The 12,518-nt window shown below is 40.0% G+C and overlaps 1 pseudogene; it reads right to left on the bottom strand.

Moving 5' to 3' along the window:
• Nucleotides 1-2,753: 2,753 nt before the first annotated feature.
• LOC111750625 (large ribosomal subunit protein eL34-like) lies at nucleotides 2,754-3,441 on the bottom strand (annotated as a pseudogene).
• Nucleotides 3,442-12,518: the final 9,077 nt, after the last annotated feature.

Raw genomic sequence — 12,518 nt, 5'->3', positions numbered from 1 at the left:
TTAGAGCAGTAGATTGGGGTTCTGTCTCTTTGTATAAGCAGGGGGTGTGATGGTTAGGGAAGCAAGTTCTTTTGCTAGGGCTGCTTCCCCAGTTCACAGCAGCTGGCAGCCCACATGGCTGAGGGGAGGGGCAAGGACAATGGGAGAAGTGATTTTCCTACTCTATTTGTCTCTCTGTTGGTTTGTTGCCTCTTGCCTGTCTGCAGTTCCCTACTGCTGTTCTCTGTCCCCAGATTCAGAGTCCCTCAAGGCCAAGCACCAGTTCCTTGTTGTATTTCTTGTGGTATTTGTGGGAGAGGGTTGGAATGATGGTTTGTTTACACCACCATCTTCCCAGAATCCCATTGATTTTTGACTTATAGTGACCCCACGTGACAGAGTAGAACCACCCCGTAAGATTTCCTAGGCTATAATCTTTACTGTGTCTTTCTCCCGCAGGGCCACTGAGTGGGTTCAAACCACCAACCTTTTTGTTAGCAGCCAAGTGCTTAACCATTTGTACTACCCAGGCTCCTTAAAATGATGGTAATAATCTATCTCACAGGGTTGAGGAGTAAATGAGAAAATATATAATAAAGATATGCCAGGTAGGTAGGCAGGCTATGTTCCAGGTACAGCACTAGATGTTGGGAATAGAGTGAATAAAAAGGGATTTCTATCTTCACTGCAGAGAAGCCTTGGTGGTGCAATGGTTACAGTGTTCAGCTGCTAACCGAAAAGATTGATGGTTTGAACCCACCAGTGGTTCTGCAGGAGAAAAGAACTGGTGATCTGCTTCTGTAAATACTGCAGCCCAGGAAACCCTATAGGGCAGTTCTACTCTGTCCTACAGGGCTCCTGTGAGTCAGAATAGCCTTGACAGCAATGGGTTTTTTTGATCTTCACTGAGATTCTAGTTCAGAAGGGAAGACATATATTAAATAATTAACTAATTACATTTGTGGTGTATACTATAAAGAAGCCTCCTGTTGCCGTCAAGTTGATTCCAACTCATAACGACCTTAAAGGACAGAGTAGAACCACCCCACAGGGTTTCCAGGGTGTGCCTGGTGGATTTGAACTGATGACCTCTTGGTTAGCAGCCATTGCACTTAACCGCTACGTCACCAGTGTTTCTTAAAGAAACCGAAGGCACCATAAAAAGAGGCCTGACCTAATGTAGGATGGCAGGGAATGTGGCCTTCAGGAAGTGATGCAAAGCTGGGGAGTCTGGGGAGAACATGTCAGATTTCAGTCAGAGCATTCTAGGCTTAGGGAAGGTGCTCAATAAATGGAAGCTGCTACTATGCATACTGAGAATATAATAAATGTGTGAATTTGAGCAATCAGCCTAACTTCTTTGAGCATTAGTATGTTCATCTGTAAAATGGGGATACCTACCTCTTCAGTCTTTTTGTGATGGTTTGATAAGGCAATGTATGTAATGTGTCAAGCATAGTGCCTAACAGAGAAGACATAATATATGTTAGTAATATTATTATTGTTCACTAATTAGGATTGGTTACATAATTTACAGGGCCCAGTGCAAAATAAAAATGCAGGGCCCCTTGTTAAAAAAAAATAAGAAATTCAAGACGGCAACAGCAGAGCTGTCACACACTCATGAAGCCAGCCCAGTCACTAATGTCATATATACATATGTATAAATGTATATATGTATATATATATATAGTATATACCATAAATATTATATATATGCACATATGATTTTATACAGTGTTACCTATGCAGCAAGGTTAAATTTTTCTTGAGTGCAACTTCCAGAACTCAACCTGTTGAATTCAATTTACAGGATAAAATACAAACTTCTTCAATAGATGATTGGTGCTCACATTTTTCTCAACATTTTATTACAAAATATTTTAAACAGCAAAGTTGAAAGAATTTTACAGTGAACACATGTATATACGCCACCTGAATTCTATTAACATTTTATTATATTTGCTTAGTTATGTATCTATCCATCTATTCATTCCTCCATCCATAAATCCACCTTATTTCTGGTGTATTTCAAAGTAAATTATACACACCAATATCACTAACTAAATTCCAATTTTTTTACAGTTTTCTTTCTTTTTGTATACAATTGATGTGCAGACGAATGCACAAATCTTAACAGTAAATTCTCCAAGGGTGACAAATATACTCTGGTAGCCAAAAGCCTTATCAAGGTATAGAACATTACCATCGTCCTAGTTAATTCCTACCCTCGTCTCTCCCAGAGGCAATTACTCTTCTGTTTTTTTTTTCTAGTGATTAAATTTTACAAAGGGGCCTTGATAAAGACTTAGCTTCCGTGCTTTCTCATGTGGGCACATGGAAAACCCTGTGGTCTGTGAAATAGGAAAGGTAACTCTAGGATGCCCTGGTACAGTGAACAAGTATTTGTTTAGTCAATGAGTAAAACAAATGGAATCATCTGGGTGCTTTTTCTTTTTTATACTCTCACTTTTCGGTAAAAGCAATCTAATGTGTACTCAACAACAAAAAACTGTAAATATGAAAAAAATACAGATAAAATTAAAAATCATTGGGGAAAAACATCTTTAATATTTTGATATTTTCATACTTTTTTCCAGGATGTCTTCTTACACAGAGTGCTTCATGTATGAAATTTGATATAAATGGGATCAAACACATTGCTGTCGCAGAACCTGGATATATCACCTAACAGTATGCTATAGATATTTTTCCTTGTCAATAAATATAGGTAAGAATCATTTTTTTTACTATTCAAAAAAGCATATTTTTAGTTAGCTTTCTGACTCTTGTGCCTTCAACACTTTGTCAACGATTTTCTGCAGCTTGATGAGGAACGTACACTTGATCCTGTCACAGACACAGCTAGCCCATGTGGAACCATCATAGGTCCAGCTGACAGGTTTTTGTTTTGGAAGACCTCATAAGGACTTCAGGTCTCAGAGCACAAACCCCTGGCAGCTGGCCTGGGTACACACCACATGCGGATTTGGGTGCTTCACCAATCTTCTTGGTAGAAAGGTAAACAAATTGTATTACCAGGGGTTCGGGACAGCCTAGTTCTGTCAGAGGCTGTATTGTAGGACAGCCTGTTGATGGTAGGTCAGGCACCGGATCATTTTGAATGCCTCTAGATACCATCCTCGGAAGAGCTGGAATCATCATTTTTAACAGGCATGTTAGACAGATACCCCATTCCCAAGGCTAGGATTACTGGGTCACAGCACGAGCATATTTTACACGCTGGTTTATGATACCAAAATGCCTTCCAAAGAAGGATGTACAAAATTACATCCACAATTGGGCTAAGTCTTAAATTCTTTAGAGTAGAAAATAAATATTTGTTTTAACTTTTTTCTTTAGGAAAAAAAAAAGAGAGAGACATGTGAAAGGCTAATAAGCCTCTATTTAAACCAGCAAGCAAGAATGTATGTAGCAATGCCCCTGAAGGAACTGCAAAATAAATCCAACTGAACTCAATTAAATAAACAATTATTAAGCATCTACTCTTTTTTTTTTTTTTTTAATGTGCAAAGAGGGGGTTAGCTGCTGGGAGGGGAAAAGTAAGAAGTTATGGACCCAATCTTCGAAATACAGTCCAATAGGATAATTTCCTTGGCTACAGCAACTTAAGCTTATTTGAGCCCACATACTGAGACTGGACCAAGGGTCTACTTCTAAAGGGGCACTGACCCCTACATTAAATTGAACAACTTTAAACACATTGGGTTTCGTACAAAACTCAAAAGGTACAAGCGAAAAGCAAGTTGTCTTCCCATTCTTTTCTCTCAGCCCCTACCCTCATCCACAGTTCTCTCCAGAGGTTCCTACTGTTACTAATTTCCTGTATAATTTTCCAGAAAATGCTCTGCATATAGATATATAGGAGTCAGCTGCTAACCAAAAGGCGGGCAGTTGGAGTCCATCCAGAGATGCCTCAGAAGAAAGGTCTGGTCAGCTACTTCCAAAAAATCAGTAATTGAAAACCATATGGGAAGACTCACGTGTACAGAGTAGAACTTCTCTATAGGGTTTTCAAGGCTTTGACCTTTCAGAGGCAGACCATCAGGCCTGTCTTTTGAAGCACCTCTGGGTGGGCTCAAATCTCCAACATTTCAACTAATATTTGAGTGCTTAACTGTTTGTGCCACCCATGTTACATAAATGTTTGGACTCAAATGGATTTAAACTTTGGAAGATAAGTTTCTCTTGGGGGAGAATAGAAACACCCTACCTACACATCTCCCAGTTTCCCAGGGCTGAGTGCATTTTCCCTGAGCTCTGCTCACTCCACTCAGATCTACTGGGAAACAGACACAGATTAAGGAGCCAGAGCTGCACACCATTTGGGTCCAAGGGCTCCAGATATCTGAAGCCTCTCTCTCCATACATGGGGGTCAAGTGATAGAGCTCTGTGTAAACCATTCAGCCTTCAAACCCCTCTTTTCCATCAATTTGACTTGGCTTTTAACTACTAACAAGGTCATGTAATGCAATGTTTTCTAAGGACTATAAATTAGTTTCATTAAATGTGCTTTTACCCTTCTTCACAATAAAAACTATTTCACGCATGTCAAAAAAAAAGAAAACCCTATGGAGCACATTTCTATTCTGACACCTGTGGGGTCACCATGAGTCGGAATCAACTTCACGGCACTGGTTTGGTTAAATGTAAGCAAGCATATTCTGAGTGGGCAAAAACATTCACTGTTCACTCATTAGCTTACTTGCACAACTTTTTTTACCGCTTTGCGTATTGCTCTTAAAAAATATCTTGAACTGAATGAAAAACTAATTTGCACTGTAAGCTTTCACCTAAAGCAAAATAAAATTAAAAAAAAAAGGACAAACTATAGAAATCTCAATAATCTGTGGACTCTAGTTAATAATAATATATCACTACTGGTTCATGACATGTAGCAATTATACAATACTAACAGAAAGCACTAATAATAGTGGAAATTGGGTACAGGATATAAAGGTCTCTTTACTATTTTCTCATTTTTTTCTGTAAATCTAAAATTGTTATAAAACAAAGTCTTTTTTTTTAAGTTTCTTTTGAAGGAAAGGATAGGTGATAGAAAGTGTTATTTATATTAGGAAGGGCAGAAGACAGAAAATTCTCTTTTAAAAGCTAATTTCATGATATCTTTCTGTTAAGGTAAAAATAAGATCGTGTAAACAAACAAACAAACAAAATACCTTGGAGATCGTTCCACGTCCATTCATATAGAGTTGCTTCACTTTTTTATCATCTACACAATATTCCACTGAATGAATGTACCATTATCAATCAGTTCTCTGTTGATAGATTCCTAGGTCAGCCCCAATATTTTGCTAATGCAGACAATGCTACAATGACTATCCTTCTAGACACTGCAACCATTTTGGAATAAGAAATGACTGTGCGAAGTTAGTAATGTTTGGCTTCAGATCAAGTTAGTACTAACTTGACAGGGATATTTATTGGGTTATAGTACAAAGCATTAAACATATATGCTGTGTGTCTGAAATACGTATTCCCAAACAACTGCTTGAAACAAAATAAAAGCAGAAAAGCCAACAGGAAATCTCCACCCACTGAGTCAGACTCCTCAGGCAGGAGTAAATAGATAAGCCTTATTCAGTGTCTTCCAGGTCCACAGCCGAACTCTGTCACACTAACAAGGAGGGCTCATTGTGATGAGTGCGTGCCTTGGCACGAAGAACTTCCTCTAAAGAGTTTGGATCCAGCAATATGGACAAATATTCATTTGTCACACAAATAATTCATCAAAAGCTTTTGGACATGCAAGCGGAGAGGCAGATTTCCTTTTGCCCTTCCCACTGACTTTTTTTTTTGGTGCGTCATTTTGAAATAATAAAAAAACTTAGAGAAAAGTTTCAAGAACAGCACAAAGAATGACTACATCCTTTATTCAAATTCACCACTTCTTAACATTTTGCCAGATTTGCTTTATCTTCCTCTTTCTCCTTCTCTCTGTATTTGTGTGTGTGTGTGTATGTGAGTTATTTAAGAGTAGGCATGCCCCATTACCCCTTGATGCTTCAGTATGTATTTCCTAAGAACATGGATATCCCATTGATTTTGGGGGGGAAAGACTGACATGGCAGCTTCCATCTGCCCTTCCATAGAATCATGGACGTTCAGAGCTAGAAGGAACTGAAAGGCGTCTAGTTTAATTCCTTTATTTAACTCACAAGGCAACTCAGAATTGGTCAGTGAGTCAGCCAAGGTCAGGTCACCAGATAGTGTTACCCCTGGAAGGCGAACTCAGATTTCCTGATCCTCTCTTCTGGCTCTCACCACTCTATAGATTGCCTCTGTCCAAACTATTCAGTAAATTTTATAAATGAGGAAACCATGGCTCAGAGAGGGGATATGATTTGTCCAAGATCAAGTAGGAAGTTACTTGCCTGGTTTCCTCAGGCAACCATATCTTTTTGCTAAGGGACTCATGGAGAAGGCTAATTTCCCTGAATGCGTACTTGGTAAGTAAGCTGATGAGTAGACGTTAATGTTTAGATAGTAGACATCTAATGTTTTTGCCTGCCCAACAGTCCTTCTCCCTCCTCCTGGCAACAGCTTTAGGAAACCTTCCCTCTTCCTCATATAGAGTTAGTAGAAGTGCCCTTCAAAGTATCCCACCTTTCTGCCATGAAGTGGGCATGTAGCCCAAGCCAGCCCAATCAGCTTCTCTGGGGCATTTGAATCTTGAGGAGAGTGAATCAAGGATTGAAAAAGGATAAGCTGACTCCTCCTAAAGGTGGTGTCTATTGGCTCTTGTCACTCATCAGCTCCGCTTCCCATCTTTCCTGAGACTTGCTTCTTCAGTATTTCTTTTCATTCTCTGAACTACCCCACGTCTTTCCAATAACTTCCACAGGCTTATGTTAACCAGGATCAGTTTCTATTGTTGCACAATTCTCTAACACAAACTTTAACCAATAACAGCTACCTTGAAAAAGTTTTATTCCCAGAGCCCTTCTTTCAGAAACACTTACCCAAACAAAACTGTGACTTGAACTGCGCAGAAAAAAGTTGGCCCTGGGTACACCTTTCCCCAAAGCTTAGTGTGGAAATGCCTACAGGTTTTTAACTTTGCTGTTCAGTCTCACTAATGACACCCATTTCCACACTCCCAGAAGCGACTATTCCTGGAAAATGCAGAGCAGCCTTTGTATTAACTGTAGCTCTCAGAAATGTTTCCAACAAGAGGGCACTGATTTAGTCAGGGGTTATTATAACTCCATCTCCCCTAAACTGCTCCATCTGGGCCATAGAACGATGAAATACAATCTGACTTCAGCACAAGAACCCAGGGTGGGCTCCCTGCCCGATGGACTCCAGGGCCCGTTGCCAGCAGGAAGTGAAGACGCCACTCATTGTCTTTCCTGACAATGTATTCCTGGCCTCCTGAGACCAACTTTTGGAAGGAACTCAAACTCACATGTATGTAGGAACACAGAGATGTCTCCAGAATGACATCCAGACGGCATAGTCCAAATCTACATGAAGGAAAAAAATCTCCATAAAAGCATAATCACCTGCAAAGAGGTTTCCAAGCTCACATAGAAAACAACTCTTTAAAAAAAAAAAAGATTATTACTCAGAGCAGTTTAGTTTCTCATTAGTCACTCAAGAGCCAGACCTTGTCCCTATCTTTGTGTGGCCAAACATCCAATCATTTAACAAGTGTTTATGTGCGTACTATGTGCCAGGTGCTGTGCTACATGCCGGAGGAACAACAGACAGTAAAAAACAGAGCCCTTGCTCTGATGATGCTTAAAGTCCAAAGGGGAAATAGACATTTAAGCAAGTCATGCCCCACTATAAACCGTGTAAGACAAGTACAAAGATCTGTGAAAATGATTAGGAGTGGATGATTTTCTTTAAAACAAACAATTTCCATAATTTCAAGTGAATTTCTTAAAAGAACTGGAAGACAATCCTACCCCCTACCCCTTAGTCTGTAAATGGGAAGTGCAGCCCTGGCTCAGAAAAGCCGTAGAGGATCTAATCTCCCTTCCAGAGCAAAACCTAAGGGTTCCGACTATATTTTCGTACTGCATTAACCATTACTGTTTTCAAAGCCAAAGAAAACAGGAAAATCATTCAGTTAAAATGTCCTAAAGAGTAAAAGACTATCATTTCAAAGGCAAATACAGATTGGGAGGTATATTAGTTTTCCATTGCTGCTGTAACAAATTACCACAAATTTAGTGGTTTAAAACAACACAAATCTATTATATTACAGCTCTGTAGATTAAAAGTCCATGATGGTCTCACTGGATTAAAATCAATGTGTTGGCAGGACACAGTTCCCTTCTGGAGGCTCTAGGAGAATATCTGTTTCCTTACCCTTTTTTCCAGCTTCTAGAGGCTGCATTTATTCCTTGGCTCATGGCCCCTTCCTCTGTCTTCAAAGCTAGCAATGTTGGGTAGAGTCCTCATGTCACATTTCTCTGACCTACTCTCTGCCACTTTTAAGGACTCATATGACTCAAAGTATGTCTACCCGATAACTCAGGATAATCTCCCCATCTCAAATTCCAAACCCTTAGTCACACATGCCCCACACGTGTGTCAGTTTGTCGTACTGTGGGGGCTTGTGTGTTGCTGTGACGCCGGAAGCTATGCCACCGGTATTCAGATACCAGCAGGGTCACCCATGGAGGACAGGTTTCAGCTGAGCTTCCAGACTAAGACAGACTAGGAAGAAGGACCCAGCTGTCTACTTTTGAAAACCATTAACCAGTGAAAACCTTACGAATAGCAGCAGAACACTGTCCGATATAGTGGTGGGAGATGAGCTCCCCAGGTTGGAAGAGACTCAAAAGATGGCTGGGGAAGAGCTGCCTCCTCGAAGTAGAGTGGGACTTAATGACGTGGATGGAGTAAAACTTTCAGGACCTTCATTTGCTGATGTAGCGCAACTCAAAATGAGAAGAAACAGCTGCAAACATCCATTAACAATCGGAACCTGGAATGTACTAAGTATGAACCTAAGAAAATTGGAAATCGTCAAAAATGAAATGGAACACATAAACATGAATATCCTAGGCATTAGTGAGCTGAAATGGACTGGTATTGGCCATTTTGAATCGGACAATCATATAGTCTACTATGCTGGGAATGACAACTCAAAGAGGAATGGTGTTGCATTCATTGTCAAAAAGAACATTTCAAGATCTATGCCGAAGTACAACGCTGTCAGTGATAGGATAATATCCATACGCCTACAAGTAAGACCAGTTAATATGACTATTATTCAAATTTACGCACTAACCACTAGGGCCAAAGATGAAGAAATAGAAGATTTTTATCAGCTGCTACTGTCTGAAATTGATCGAACATGCAATCAAGATGCATTGATAACTACTGACGATTGGAATGCAAAAGTTGGAACCAAAGAATAAGGATCAGTAGTTGGAAAATATGGCCTTGGTGACAGAAACAATGCTGGGGCGTGAATGATAGAATTTTGCAAGACCAGCAACTTTTTCATTGCAAATACCTTCTTTCACCAACATAAATGGCGACTATAAAAAAAAAAAAAAAAATTTTTTTTTTTTTATACACATGGACCTCGCCAGATGGAACACACAGAAATCAAATTGACTATATCTGTGGAAAGAGACGATGGAAATGCTTAATATCATCAGTCAGAACAAGGCCAGGGGCCAACTGTGGAACAGATGATTAATCGCTCATATGCAAGTTCAAGCTGAAACTGAAGAAAAGCAGAGCAAGTCCACAAGAGCCAAAATATGACCTTGAGTATATCCCACCTGAATTTAGAGACCATCTGAAGAATAGATTTGATGCGCTGAACACTAGTGACCAAAGACTAGGCGAGTTGTGGAATGACATCAAGGACATCATCCATGAAGAAAGCAAGAGGTCACTGAAAAGACAGGAAAGAAAGAAAAGACCAAGGTGGAAGTCAGAGGGGACTCTGAAACTTGCTCTTGAGCGTTGAGCAGCTAAAGCAAAAGGAAGAATTGATGAAGTAAAAGAACTGAAGATTTCAAAGGGTGGCTCGAGAAGACAAAGTAAAGTATTATAATGACACGTGCAAAGAGGTGGAGATGGTAAACCACAACGGAAGGACACGCTCAGCGTTTCTCAAGCTGAAAGAACTGAAGAAAAAATTCAAGCCTCGAGTTGCAATAGTGAAGGATTCCATGGGGAAAATATTAAATGATGCAGGAAGCATCAAAAGAAGATGGAAGGGATACACAGAGTTATTATACCAAAAAGAATGAGTCGATGTTCAACCATTTCAAGAGGTAGCATATAATCAGGAACCAATGGTACTGAAGGAAGAAGTCCAAGCTGCTCTGAAGGCATTGGCGAAAAACCAGTCTCCAGGAATTGATGGAATATCAGTTGACATGTTTCAACAAACAGATGCATTGCTGGAGGTGCTCACTCATCTATGCCAAGAAATATGGAAGACAGCTTCCTGGCCAACTGGCTGGAAAAGATCCATATTTATGCCTATTCCCAAGAAAGGTGATCCAACCAAATGTGAAAATTATAGAACAATATCATTAATATCACATGCAAGCAAAATTTTACTGAAGATCATTCAAAAATGGCTACAGCAGTATATCGACAGGGAACTGCCAGAAATTCAGGCCAGTTTCAGAAGAGGATGTGGAACCAGGGATATCATTGCTGATGTCAGATGGATCCTGGCTGGAAGCAGAAAATACCAGAAGGATGTTTAAAAAGAAAAAAACTTTTAGAAGGATGTTTACCTGTGTTTTATTGACTATGTAAAGGCATTCGACTGTGGATCATGACAAACTATGGATAACACTGCGAAGAATGGGAATTCCAGAACACTTAATTGTGCTCATGAGGAACCTTTCCATAGAACAAAAGGCGGTTGTTTGGACAGAACAAGGGGATACTGACTGGTCTAAAGTCAGGAAAGGTGTGCGTCTGGGTTGATTCTTTCACCATACCTATTTAATCTGTATGCTGAACAAATAATACGAGAAGCTGGACTATATGAAGAAGAACGGGGCATCAGGATTGGAGGAAGACTGATAAACAACCTGTGTTATGCAGATGACACAGCCTTGCTTGCTGAAAGTGAAGAGGACTTGAAGCACAGCACTTACTAATGAAGATCAAAGACCACAGGCTTCAGTATGGATTGCACCTCAGCATAAAGAAAACAAAAATCCTCACAACTGGACCAATGAGCAACATCATGAGAAACGGAGAAAAGATTGAAGTTGTCAGGAATTTCATTTGACTTGGATTCACAATCAACAGCCATGGTGGGAGCAGTCAAGAAATCAAAAGACGCATTGCATTGGGTAAATCTGCTGCAAAGGACCTGTTCAAAGTGTTGAAGAGCAAAAATGTCACCCTGAAGACTAAGGTGCGCCTGACCCAAGCCATGATATTTTCAATCACATCATATGCCTGTGAAAGCTGGACAATGAATAAGGAAGACCAAAAAAGAACTGATGTCTTTGGATTGTGGTGTTGGAGAAGAATATTGAATATACCATGGACTGCCAAAAGAACGAACAAATTTGTCTTAGAAGAGGTACAGCCAGAATGCTCCTTAGAGGCAAGGATGGCGAGACTGCGTCTTACATACTTTGGACATGTTGTCAGGAGGGATCAGTCCCTGGAGAAGGACATCATGCTTGGCAGAGTATGGGATCAGCGGAAGAGAGCAAGGCCCTCAACGAGGTGGCTGCAACAATGAGCTCAAGCATAACAACGATTGTAAGGATGGCTCAGGACCGGGCAGTGTTTCGTTCTGTTGTGCGTAGGGTCACTATGAGTTGGAACTGACTCGATGGCACCTAACAACAACAGTAACAGTCACATATGCAAAGTCCCCTTTGCCATGTAACATGACATATTTACAGGTTCCAGGCATTAAGAAATGGACATCTTTGGGGGGTCATTATTCTGCCTTCCTCAAGAGGCATGGAAAATGTTCCTGTTAAGGATGAAAATGGGTGAAACCAAAAAACCAAACCGGTGCCGTTGAGTTGATTCCGACTCATAGTGACGCTCTAGCGACCATATAGGACAGAGTAGAACTGTAGAGTTTCCAAGCAGTGCCTAGTGGATTTGAACTGCCGACCCTTTGGTTAGCAGCCATAGCACTTAACCACTACGCCACCAGGGTTTCCATGAAAATGAGTGTAGAGATGCTTAATTCTATATGGACAAAATAATAAGAACAGGATGATGACATTTTTTTCTGTATAGCACTAAACTGCTTACAGTGGTTATCCCCAGGTAGAATTGTGGATAATTTCTTCCTTTTTCTTTATGTTTCTCTGTTTTCCAAGTTCTCTACATTAACAACAAAATACTTCAGGTAAAAAAAATATATATATATATATATACACACACACACACACACATATATAGTGATTATTTAGGAGAATGTATTCATCAGGTAAAGTGTTATGATGTCACTATTTGATACATAGTTCAGAAAAACACATACACACAGAAAGATGGAGAAGAAAGATATGACAAGACAGTAAGA

The sequence above is a fragment of the Loxodonta africana genome, chromosome 22, assembly GCF_030014295.1.
Source record: "Loxodonta africana isolate mLoxAfr1 chromosome 22, mLoxAfr1.hap2, whole genome shotgun sequence".
In the NCBI taxonomy this organism is placed as follows: Eukaryota; Metazoa; Chordata; class Mammalia; order Proboscidea; family Elephantidae; genus Loxodonta; species Loxodonta africana.
This window is presented reverse-complemented; position numbering and strand designations above follow the sequence as displayed.